At 43.3% G+C, this 13,065-nt stretch overlaps 1 protein-coding gene across 4 annotated transcripts in view; it reads left to right on the forward strand.

Annotated features, from left to right (window-relative positions):
* The first annotated feature begins 2,746 nt into the window (after nucleotides 1–2,746).
* Nucleotides 2,747–13,065, forward strand: part of elavl2 (ELAV like neuron-specific RNA binding protein 2) — a 32,276-nt gene continuing 21,957 nt past the window's right edge. For 2 of the 4 annotated variants that reach the window (XM_056575669.1, XM_056575671.1), the window contains exon 1: nucleotides 7,965–8,136. The gene's annotated coding sequence lies outside the window, so the exon portion shown is untranslated. Of the gene's footprint in view, nucleotides 3,034–7,960; nucleotides 8,137–13,065 lie in introns of those variants that run through there. The other 2 variants (XM_056575670.1, XM_056575672.1) reach the window with 2 other exon arrangements.

The following is a 13,065-nucleotide window of genomic DNA, read 5'->3' on the forward strand; positions in this document are numbered from 1 at the left end:
AACCCAAATCTACTTCTCCTCCATCTCTTTCTTCTCCTTCTTCTTCTTCTTCTTCTTCTTCTTCTTCTTCTTCTTCTTCTTCTTCTTCTTCTTCTTCTTCTTCTTCTTCTTCTTCTTCTTCTTCTTCTTCTTCTTCTTCTTCTTCTTCGTCTTCGTCTTCTTCGTCGTCTTCTTCGTCGTCTTCTTCTCCACCTCTTATTTTTTCCCCACCACCAGCGGTATTTCCCCAAGGAAGGAGACAAAACGAAATTGTTTTCAGGTTTTATTTGCTCTTCTTTTATCGCAGCTGTTTTAAGACCGTCTTCTTTTATTTATTTATTTTTTCTTCCTTCCAGACACGTTTGAAACAGCTCATCAATAAAAGTGCCGCTTTTATTTTGGAGGAGAAGCAACCATGCTTGACTGCCTTGTCTGGAATGGCAGGGAGAAAGAATTAACCCCATTTGAAGTTTCTCCAAACCGTAATGGCTTATTAATGGCATGCCCACACTTGCCCAGAGGTTTGAAAATGTACTTCTCTCCTCCTTAGTTCTTATTTACAGATTTAATCTCCAACACAGCCACGCCTACAAGAGGACTCGGCTATTAAATCAATGCATTTGACCGAACAGGATTTGATATTTTGTCACTTCCATGGTGATTCTGTGTTCACTATTACGTGAACCCACATCAGAATAATTGTATTCTTTCGATTATCAGGTCTTGTTTGGAAAATCCCGTTTTTCTACTCAAGTGTGGGTTTCATGTGTAAGTGCTTTTAAAATAAAGTAACAGCTACACTAGGCCTGCTGAGCCCTCTTATCAAGGAGGCTGGTACGCATTACATCAGTCATTCTCATGTTTCCCCCACTTTAAAAGGAGCGCACCATTGCTTATTAATCTACCCGGTCAAAATCGTGAGTGAATTTAGATGGGCCCCTTCGTCTCATGGGGGCCCTCCCATAATGGATCCTGTGCTTTTATTCTGACATCATATAGCATTGCATTACACGGACCCTAATAGCCACTGTGGGACTGCTGCTGGACCCTCTGCGATCAATGTCATCATCAACACACACACACGCACACACGCACACACACACACACACACACACAGACACACACACACACACACACGTACATACATGCACGCACATACATGCACGCACGCACGCACAGACACACACACACACACAGACACACACACACAGACACACATACACACAGACACACGCACGCACGCACACACACACACACACACACACATACACAGTTTCTCTGAAAAGAGGTACTGGGTGATGTCAGACCCTAAAGACCATTTCTACTTTAAAGCCGGTGTGTTCAACATTGGCGTCAGCCATGTTGAACAGAGTGAAGGTGATTTGTCAGCAGTAATGAAGATGTTGAATTAAGTAGTCATTGGTTTTATTATGCATTATTCCAGATATACACAAACGGAAGTAAAAAATACCTGCTTCCATACAGCAATAGTCATGAAATCTATCATATCATATTATCTCTGATTTCAAATCCACCCATACCCTTCCCCTGCCATCGTTACTCGCTGTGAAACAAGCACAATAAATTATATATTTTCCCTTCGAATACAGCTCCTTTCTCTTCTACTTGGTTTGTTAAGTCTATCCCGGCGGTAACCAAATCCCCTGAAGAAGGCTGAACACCACACTGACACAATGACGGACCCTTTGAAACACAAACGTCTTCAGAGCAGCATAGATGGATGCCTCCGGCACGGGACGCCGTTGTCGAGACCAAAAGTCAGCGCGGAAGGAAAAAAAAAGAAGTAGAAGAAGAAGTAGAAACACCAAAAGGAGTTCCTCCCGAGTGTTCAGTGTGAGATGAGAGGTCAAGGGTCAAGGGGGCCCTACTCTTGACATTCAGCGTCAGTGGAGTGGGCGAGAGCCATACGATGGGTGCTTATGAACTATTGGCCCAACAGAGGCAAGGAGGAGGAGATGGAGGGGTTGGGGGTTGGGATCCGGGGGGTTGCAGATGAGGGGTGTAAGGCCGCGGACGACAGCATTATGGAGATGGATTAGGTTAATGACCCACAGGGAGTGTGTCGAAACCTCCCTCCCCTCCTCCCCCTGTCTCAAAGGAGGCCTTTCATGCATTTCCGGTTGTGATATATGGACAATGACCTGATGCTACACCCTCATCCCCACCACCACCACCACCACCACCACCTTACCCCCTTGTTCTTGTTCACTCAGAGGTGGATGCTAATACCATCCCCTCCATTAAATCGATATTGGTTTACAATAAACAGTCCCTAGGGGAAGCCTCGTTGCCACCTTTTAGCCCCGTGATGGGCAATAAGTACTCTGTGACATAACAGCCACGATAATGCTCCCAAATGACTCTTTTTCTTTTTTTTAAGGAAGCCGGTATTAGAAGTTCACCATGTAACACAAGCCCATCCGTATCAACCACCGTAACCTCAGCCGCAGGCCCAGGGAAACATAGAACAGGGAAGTAAGCCTGTGCAAATCCAGTTTTAGGCTCAGAATTATGTCTTCATTCTCTTTGACATCTTTCCTAAAGCTGGATACTTTTTTTAAGCCAGCTATTGGATAGATTTGCAAAGAGCTTTGCGAACCGTTCCCTCCGCAGCACTGGCTTGTCCATGTTCTTTTTTTCAAAGAGCTACCTTTAAGGCCGGCCACGCCCCTTTTCCACTCCAAAGTGGGTGTGGTCTGAAAATTGTTTGCCACACCAACAGGTTCCAGTTAGAATATACTGAGGGAGCTGCTATGGCTTCTTGTTTCCTCTCCCTATCGTTGTTTCGGCCCTGCTAACCTTGTTCAACACTATTAATTTCACTAAAAGCGTGCACTGGCGTGTATTTGTGCAAGTTTAAAGCTCAGCTGGGAAGGCTAATGCTGTTAGCCCAACAGGGTAGCTGCGGTGTGCAGTCTGCTAGCGTTAGCTTGTTTGCTACCAAGATGTTTGTTTTTGCACAGTTTGCTGGGTGTGGTGTAGCTAACCAGGAACATGTGGGCCTAACCTGAAAGGGACATCTGCACAAGTCTGGTAAGATTGTTTCAATGATGGTCACTTTCTATTTTTCAATTGATTTATTTGTATGTCTACTGAAATGGCAGCCAGGACATGGGGTATGGAAGCATATATGTAGCAAAATTCAAATGGCAATGCAATTTGGAATTACATTATGCATTTGACAATTCATTATGCAATTTTATAATGTAATTTGTAAATACGTTATTCAAAGTGTATTTTAACATGCAAAGTGACAATGCAATCCTCAATTAAATTTGCAAAAGTTATAACAATACAAATAGAATAACATTTTGTCAAATTCTTTGAGTTCCTTTATACAAATTGAAAAGCTATAGCGTCCCCGTGATTGCAATCCACTTCGCCACGCTCCGTGTGTTGCGATATTCAAATGACATTTCAATCCGCAAAACGGAATCCAAAACGGAATCCAAAGAGGAATCCAAAAAGTCAATATGCAAAGTGGCAAACGTATCAGCCAATCAGCGTCTGGGCGGGAACTACGTCACTTGCTCGTAATTTCCTTGTTCACTTCTAGTTCGTATGTGTCAGGTCCATGGTCACCAATGGAGATTATAGATACGCTCCGAAGTTTGGCCGATGATGTGGAGAACAATCGTGTTGAAGACACAGATGCAGTAGATAGAGTGCGTGTTCTGGGAGATAGGATAGACGACTTATCCTCACTTGTACGTTTTGACGCCAGTCACTTCCCAAGTGCTACAGGCACTGGGTGCGAAACATAGGGTCGGGAGACCCACCGTCTCCACCCACTCCTCACCTACAAAGCTCTCCACAACCTAGCCCCTAGTTACCTCTGCGACCTCCTCCAAGAATACACTCCCTCCCGCTCCCTCCGCTCAACCTCTGGACTACTATATGTATTATCCCCACATCACGACTCATTACGAATAGGTGCCCGGTCATTCAACTTTTCAGCACCCAGGCTCTGGAACTCCCTCCCCCCACACATAAAACAGATACCCTTGGAGACAATAGAAAGTGACGTAGTTCCCGCCCAGACGCTGATTGGCTGATACGTTTGCCACTTTGCATATTGACTTTTTGGATTCCTCTTTGGATTCCGTTTTGCCAAATCTTTTGCAAAGCGTTCGTTTTGCGGATTGAAATGTCATTTGAATATCGCAACACACGGAGCGTGGCGAAGTGGATTGCAATCACGGGGACGCTATAGCTTTTCAATTTGAATAAAGGAACTCAAAGAATTTGACAACATTTTATTGTTATAACTTTTGCAAATAATTTAATTGAGGATTGCATTTTCACTTTGCATATTAAAATACACTTTGAATAACGTATTTACAAATTACATTATGAAATTGCATAATGCATTGTCAATTGCATAACGTAATTACTTATTGAATTGCAAATTGCAAATTGCATTGCCATTTGAATTTTGCTACATATATGCTTCCATAATGGGGTTTAACAGAGACTTCTACTTTATGTGTCTGAGCTTGGGAAACATGTTCTTGACTGGATTGCATCACATGCAGTTCCATGGTAGTTATCTCCTTAAATCAATTCAAAATGATTTAGTCATGGTGGTTTGAAAAGTGTCACACAATTAGTGCTCTATGAATTGAATGTTTGTTCTCTAACTAATGGTAAAGATGTCAATGTGTTTGACTTCAAAGTTTTATTTGGCTTATTTGTTCTGCAATGATTCAACATAATGGCATGTTTGCTGAATTTATTGGGTTTTAAATAGCCTAAACTTTTAACAGATTGACTAAATTCATTGTATTGCTAATAACTAAATCTGCTATAGTTCAAAACTTATGGCCGGTGTAGTGTTGTGAATCTGAGGCAATTGGTGGGCCTTAATGGGAACACAGTTATATCCAGGGTTTCTGCAAAAGGTTAGGCATTGCTTGAAAGACAATCTTCCTGTTTTTTTCTGATGGATAGAGGGCTATAATAGAACCACTACTTGAACTACACATGTATGCTAATCGCAGCGCACAAATAACATGTTTGATAAAATACACTAATTAATAAACTATAAACAAGTGTTTGTTTTCCCCTTGATCATTTTTATTAGTATTGTCAGTTAAATTTCAATACTGAAGGATGAAGTGCAACTGAAGGGAAAATGCAATGAAGGAATTAGAGTAAAGGCACTTATTTAGTCTAGAATCACCTTCTCTGTCTAAAGAAGGTGGTAATGTGTTTTAGTCTACTGGCCTTCGATCGTTTGAGATTATTTAATACACAAATGGCCAATGAATTGAATAGATCACTTGCAAAAGTGTACAGTAGTTTCAAATCAATGGGGATAGAGCCAGACTGGTTGGTTAATTCATTCTTAAACTCCCCTGCCATTTTTAATGTATTTAAGTTGTGAGACCTTTCAGACGTTTAGGCTATATGTTTTCGTTTGAAAGCTGTTTCATTGGATACTTTGTTGTTTTCATTATTTATAATCATTTGTTTAATTAATTTGTATAATTTCTTTGTCATATGTTTATACATTTTACTGATAGGGCCTTGTATTTACTCGAACTGTTGCTCCACCCTTATAAACGTCAACAAAAGCGAAGCGCAGTTAGAGCCTATATTGTCCCGTCTATTTTTTTATTCCAGATCTCGTCGTAAGCTTTCTATATAGAACCCAAACAAAGCCGGCGCGTCCTCAAGCTATCGCGAGATCAAAATGAAGGTATCCCATAGCTGCGGATTGTTTTGCGGCCGATGTTTTGAACGCACGAAGAGAGAGGGGGAGCATGCTTGGATGTGGCCTAGCTTATGCAGGAAATACGAGGGGGAGAAGACGACGTGGGAGGAAAAGTGCAACGTCAGAAACGAGGCTTTCGTTTTCCATGGTGCTGAAAAGAGCCGGTGCTGAAAGCAATTGCTATTGCAAGAAAGCGTGTGTGCGCGTGTGTGTGCGCGCGCGTGTGTGTGTGCGCGCGCGTGTGTGTGCGCGCGCGTGTGTGTGCGCGCGCGTGTGTGTGTGTGTGTGTGTGCACAATGTTGTGGAATTTGGCGATGGCGCAGGAGGAAAAACGTTTCGCCAAACGCATATGATGGTCTCCCAGGCATGGTTTAAATCCTCTGGAGCATCCACCTCGGTGTCGAGTCCGTAGCGGTGTAACGTCGCGCGTTCGCCTTCGCAGCCTATATGCTCACAACTCAAACCAATGCTATATTGTCACTGCCCATTCATTCTGCCGCGCTCCGACGTGCGCGCGCCTCGGCACGGCAGCCGTGGTGGCTTAAATCCCACATTAGGGAAATATTTGATCGTCTGAATGACTCGATAAGAGGACGAATTGCTTCTTTTTGTTGGATAAAAAAAAAAAGGGGGGTTTGCCCGAGGAGCGAGTCTTGGCGTCGCGGCAGCCAATTACATGGCCGCGCTGCCGCTGTGTGCATCACGGTGGGTTGGAGCTACTCCGGGTATGCTTCCGCGTGCATGCGCGCTCGTGTAGGTTGAATGGGTGCGAGGCGAGAGCGGAGAGGTATGGTCTCGCTGTGATACGGCCCTATATATGTGCGCTGACAGGACTATCTTCCTTTTAAAGTCAACCTTTTCCTTCCGCTGCTTTTCACTTAGTAATGTCGCGTATTTGTGTGGCGCACCTGTAAAGAGAGACGGGCAGAAGCCGACTTTTTTTAATGATTTGATTCGTTTTATTTCCTCTTTTCGTTTCCTTTTTTATTTGATGCATTTGCTGAAAGGAACCATTTGTGTATTTTTGATTTAATAAATATTTCATTCCCCCTCCCCTTCATTTTATCTTGTTTGTGTTATTTTTTTCCAAGTTTGAACTAAGATTGGAATTCCATCCTTTTACAAGCATTTGCCAGGTGATTGTCTCAGTGGTTGTTTGCCTAAGGACGTCCGTAACTTTCATTTATAGAAACGGTAAGATCCTTTACACATTTGCTCCTTTTTAACCAAACGATGTGTTGTGTGCAAATTGTCTTGAAGTCTGAGTTGAACCAAAACGTTGTCTCCACCGTATGCATGCATTTGTAGCTTTATCTTCAGCATGGCTATGGTTTTATTTATTTATTTCGGGGGGCTGTTCATTGTGTGGTGCGATGGCTTTCGCAACGGAATAGCTTCGGCAATATCAAAGTAGGCTGTACCTGCATACCTTTCGACCTGGACCCGTTACAACGACACCGGATTGCGCTCATGGCGAGTAGGCCTATGCAAGCTATCACATTATTATGCATATCGTGCAGGGTTAGAAGCAATATTGGACTGGATCTGAGAGTTACGCGACTTCAGGTTATGTGTCATTTTGAGCATTTGAGTTAGGACTTTCATTCATCTCGCGACTTGCCTTTATTAATATTTTGCCATTATGATGCACCTAGAATTTCCTTTTGTATAGGAGAAACATGCCTGTTCTATAAATCTGCAACAATCCTGGATTCGCGAGGTGGCATTACGTGGAGAGGAACCTGTATAGAAGAAATGCAATGTCTTCTGGATACTAGACCACATTATGTTAGGATGCAGTAGAGCTACCGGCGTATTGCAGCAGAAACCAAGAGCATGGCATTTAGTAGGCTGCAACCAGTACACTATACCACCCCTGCTATACTGTGATTCAATCACTTTTTTCTTTTAAATACTTAACTGTTTTTTGCACTGCTTAAATAGCACTATTGATCATTAACACGCCCCATTCACTGAAGGTCACAAATACCTATCAGTGGTAAGGTAAACTGTTTTTGTAGTAGGCCCAGTTGAAGGTAGGCAAATTCTAACTCTAAAAGCATGTTTGGTCACCATTTTTTATTGTGTGAATCCCAATCAGGCATACGTAAAGGAAATTGTTTAAAAAAACAACAGCCCTGCTTCTTCCTTCTGACTTGGGCTGGTTGACTTCAAATTAGGCAGCACCCAAACACCCCGTTCTTGTGTGCAAACCCCGATGTTCCTCAGGACCCTATCAGTGATGGTCCAGTCCGAGCGACGCTATTGGCTAAGCGGTCTGATTAGTTTACTTAGCGTGGGAACCTGCCCGCCACACTCCCCCACTTTCCACTGCGCAAACTTCTCGACAAAGCGATTGATGTCGTGCGGACGTCCTTCATAAAAAAAAGTATCTGCGATTCTTGTTCAACACATAACAGGTAAGACCACGGCCACACACACACACGCCTTTCTCCATTAGAAGGTGAATGTTGCCCCCAAATTGCGGGGCTAGTTGGCCTACGTGGAGGCGTAATGTCACCTTAAAGTCCATCTGGGTTGCTTGTGAGGAGGAATTGTCGTGGCTGTGTTACGTTATGTAAGCACGAACAAATGTAGAACGAATGGTCGTACAGTTGTGCTCACTTTCGTAAACGTTATCTTTGACTCAGACAAACAATGGACCCGCTAGCCAATGATCCTGATCAGCTACGGTGTCGAAACTCATGGACACCCACCACCTCGTATCGTTTTAATAGATTCGCTATTGGGGGTTTATTTCTTCGTTTAATATCATGGCCTACTGTCTTTCAACGTCTTCGTAAGCCTACTTCGTTTTAAAGGCCAACATCGTTTGGGAATACCTCTGAATAAAGTATTTCCCAAACAGTATTGACTGACTCTCAAACAACGTGTGGGCTCAGGCTTGTAAATGCCCCCCCCGCTAACTTTGCCTCGTTCCATTACATTGTATTTCGCCTCGTGGTTGAGCTAAATGCCATTGCTGCGTCACCCCTGGACGGCGCTCGTGGGGACACCTTACACAGGTGTACGGGATTAACCAAACGAGCTCGTGCCTATATGGAGTCAACCCACAGGCATGCATTGGTTACCAAATTAGCACTTGAGTAACTCTAGTATGGCGCCAACCGCCATGGTAACCAAATGAACACGTTCTTGGCGTTACCATTGCGTTAACCAACAGTCATGTTAACCAAATGTACGTTACCGTGGCGTTAAACAAGTCTTGGTAATCAAATGAACTCGTGCCAGACGTTACCGAGGCGTTAAAACAGGTTAGCGGTTGGTTAACCTTTCAGCCACAGGCCTCCGAGAAATCACGCTTTAAATAAAACGCCTTCCTCTTGTATGGGTTAATGGCTGCTCTACGGTTTGCTGTGCATGGGGTTTGCCAACATGTGTGGAAGTTGAATTTAATCTGAAAATGTCTTGAATATGTTGGCTATATGCGCCATGTTTTGTAAACCTAGCGCCTCTGCGCTCTTTTCCATTAGAAAGAGCAACAACGCCATTCGGTTTATTTAAACAATTATCAATTTTTCAGGTGTTGGTCATGTTGACAGGGACATTTAATCCGATTTGAAAGTAGTCCCTAGCTTTTATGCAGATATTTGAACAGTTTATTTTTTTAAATGGTTGTACTGCACTAGCTAGCTTATTTTGAAGCTAGGATTTGGTTGGTCAAAAGTCAGAAGGTCGTGAATATATAATAACAAATCAAAGACTGACCGGCGATTTATTAGGAGGCTGCTGTGTGCTGACACCGTCATATGGGGTTGGAACATTGGAGGGGATGGTACTGGAAATGAAGGGTGTGGTGAGCTTGAGGTTGGAGATGGGTGACTGGCCGCAGGGCCAGTGTGTGTGTGTGTGTGTGTGTGTGTTCATCTATTGATTGTGCTTTTCGATTAATTAGGCCACCTGTCTGTCCATTTAACAACATTAACTTAGTAGTAACTTTAACGGTATTATCTGTCCTCTACTACTTCCCAATAATTTGGTGGGAAGTGGGAATTCCCAGATGCTCGGCCCCAGATCCCAGGCATATGTTCCCATAGGCCCTCATCAGGTTTCCTATCCCTTCCCCTATTTCAGGAGCTGTTTTGGGATAAAATGGGTATCTTGATGCATTTTCGAGATCACACAATTCCCTCTCTAAATAAGGCCGATGTGACAGCAACTCAAACGCGGGAAAGAGGCGACTTCCCAAAGGCCATTTTGAGAATAATCACTTAGTTGAGGTTGGAGGTTATCCAGTTTCAGGGTAACTTTTTTTATTTTTTAAATCATTAATTGATTGGCCTAATCTGAGCAGAAATCTATGTCATAGAGAGAAATATTATAGGCCTTTATGACACGGGTCTTCTCAATGCCGTGGAACGCTCCGTTCACTTGCATGGCTAGTAGACCGGTAACTTGTCAACCCCAGCGTCTTCCGTTGCTAAGCGACGTCAACGTCTTTGGCGGACTATTTCACTGCTGATCAACACTACGAATACTGGTAACGAATAAATTGTAAAAAGACACACCATGTGATGTTATTTTTTCGTTTTGGCAAGTAGCTGTGTAATAAGCGGGATGATGTATAGAACGTCGCCGGTCATTATCGATATGACCGGAGTTTTCCCGGTAATGACCGGCGTTCTATACATCATCCCTTACTATATATTTAGCAGAGTAGGTCTAAGTAACAAATGTGTACAAAGTTAGAAATGTATTAAAAAAATGTCGGGTTGCAATCGGGCTCGGTCTCATAATTACAGTTAATGTGTCGGGCCGGGCCGGGCTCGGACAGAACGTGCATGGGCTCGGGCCGGGTCGTGCTTGATTTTCTGGGTCCGATTTAAGCTCTACAATAGGGGTGTATATATGGGACAAGGAGATTTTTGTTAACAATCATTGTCAAAAAGGCAGGTAGAGTAGTGGTCTCCTTCACTGTGTGTGTGTGTGTGTCCATTCCATCACTGCTGTAGATCTGCAGCTTTTAACCTTTGCTTGCTCGCAATAGAGTATTCCCTATTCAGTAGGCCTTCAGACTCGTTATTCATTATATCATGATGTTGTGGCAATATATATGTGTAACTGGAATTCATTATCGGCTGAATATTCATAATTTCCGGTCATGGAGGCTGTGTCAATATTAAAAGATCTACTTCATGACGTTCTGTAACACACACGTCAATCATTACTTCCACCAGGTGTTCCTCATGTACTCGAAGGATACGTGTGGGCGATGCTGTGTATGTGTGTGCACGTGTATCAGCATGGTAATGGCTAATATTGAGTAGTGCTGCATCACCATTTTGCATCATGCGCTATAATGCTACACCCTTTAGACTCATCATACAGGGATTGGGTCGTACAGTGCCATCATCTGATGGCACTAGGCTAGATTGTGTATCAGGTTGGTTTATTTTTCTTCGTCTTCAGTTTCATGTTGTTTCAAGTCTAGGTCTTTTATGGGGCATTTGCTATGCTTATCTGATCAATTGATTCCCTGTCCTTGCTTTCCCAAAATGTAGTGTAATAAAGCAGTTTTACAATATTGTTTTGTTTAGGCCTAGACGCACACAAGCAAATGTACCTTTTTCCAGTTCACTGAATGGTTTTCAATTTTTTTTTGGACTTCTCAAAAGTCCATCAGTAGCACACAACTTTGTTTCAAAAGTTGTGTACTCAATCAAACCATAATTTATAAGAGTATCTAACTGATTTATTGTTGGTGTCTGAAACTGAGCAATTTCTTCACACTTGCTCTCCCGCCAAGGTTTAGTTTACAAGATGTAGAGGAACTAGTGCTGTACCTTGGTCACAAATGCAGGCCAAAACTGTTAGTTCTTTCTACAGCAAATCAACCGCGAGCATAACTCAATTGGTATTCCTCACATGGATTGTTTCCTTCATAGTAGCATTGCATGCCAAAGCCTTCCCCTCCCTCTGTGAAAGGCCAGTGGGATCTGAACCAGCAACTAAACGCGCTGCACTATTAAATGTAGCGTTAAACGCAAAGGCTGCAGAGTGGGGGGGCCTAAAACCGAGGCAGCAGCGGCTGTGTTGATCCTGGCAGGGACAGAGACGAGGGTCCTCGTGCTGCTCTCGCTGGGTGTGTATTTTGATAAACTGCTCGGGTAGGCCTCCGGGGAGCAAGATGCTCCGTGCTGAAATGCCAGCTCCGAGAGTAGAGGGCCGCTCCCTCTGAAGCCAAGCGCAGAGACTCGGGAAGGGGGGCCCCACGCCAAACGTCCTCTTCCAAGTGTTTTTATCGAAGGAGATATTTCTGCCTTTGGCCCGTTCCATCCCACCAGGGACAATAGCGCATGTTTACACTTTGAACTCCTAATGGAAGGTAAAGCACGACTCTCCTGACCCTGGCGGTCTTCGGCCTTGTTTTGTTATCGCTGAAAATAGGATCTTCCTCGGCTGTAGCTCGCGCGTCAGTAAAGATTTAAAAAAGAAGAAAAAAAAAATCTTTGGTGTTTTGGCAGGTGCACCTTTTGGCATTCGGGATGTCAGACAATGGGCCATCGAACTGTCGGCGGCTGACTCCCGATATGTGCTGATTTGCAGAAGTACACTACCCACCTGTGTGGAACTTCCAGGCAAATAACAGATGGAGGGAGCTGTGGGAGGGCTCGGTTGAGCTGTGAACTCCAAGCCCACAGAGATGTGTGGAGTGGAGAGCAGCGAGCATATTTTGAGTACAGTTTGACTGTGCGTCTGGCACACGAGGCCCGCTTAATGACACTAAAGATTCAGACTTAATTTATAACCCCCTTTTTCCAAATGGTGCTTTTAATTATTTTCTATTTTTAATGAAGATATTTCTGGAAAACCGAAGAATCGTAATGTTGTGCAATGTGAGACTTGTCTCCTGTGAGACGCAGGTGAATGCCGTGGCAGAAAGCGTTTGTTTATGAATTCAGTCATGTGATTGCTTATTCAAGTCTATCCTCGCTGGTATGCACTGACAACCTGCCATCAAACGAACAGAAGGCACTTCACACTCATGGATTGGCACTTTACTTGGTGTTTTTCTGTTCCTAATCAGTTGTAAACAAGTATAAAATAAAATAGCCTGACATAATGAAAACAGCATTATATATTGGTTTCCAACATTCATTTGTATTGACATTATACACCTTCATTACCTTTGCATATGTGTAGTAAGGAATAATGGTTGGGTTTTAGTCTTTCATTTAGTTTCATCTTTTTAATTGGCAAACAAACATATTTGAATGACTTGTGTTGATCTTAAAGCTGCTTTTCGGATTCTAAAGGCTGTTGGCGATGTCATTAGATGAAATCCTCAGGAAAGAGGGTGCTGTACTTGCTCAGTGATTTCTAATGAG

Source organism: Gadus chalcogrammus, chromosome 17 (genome assembly GCF_026213295.1).
Source record: "Gadus chalcogrammus isolate NIFS_2021 chromosome 17, NIFS_Gcha_1.0, whole genome shotgun sequence".
In the NCBI taxonomy this organism is placed as follows: domain Eukaryota; kingdom Metazoa; phylum Chordata; class Actinopteri; order Gadiformes; family Gadidae; genus Gadus; species Gadus chalcogrammus.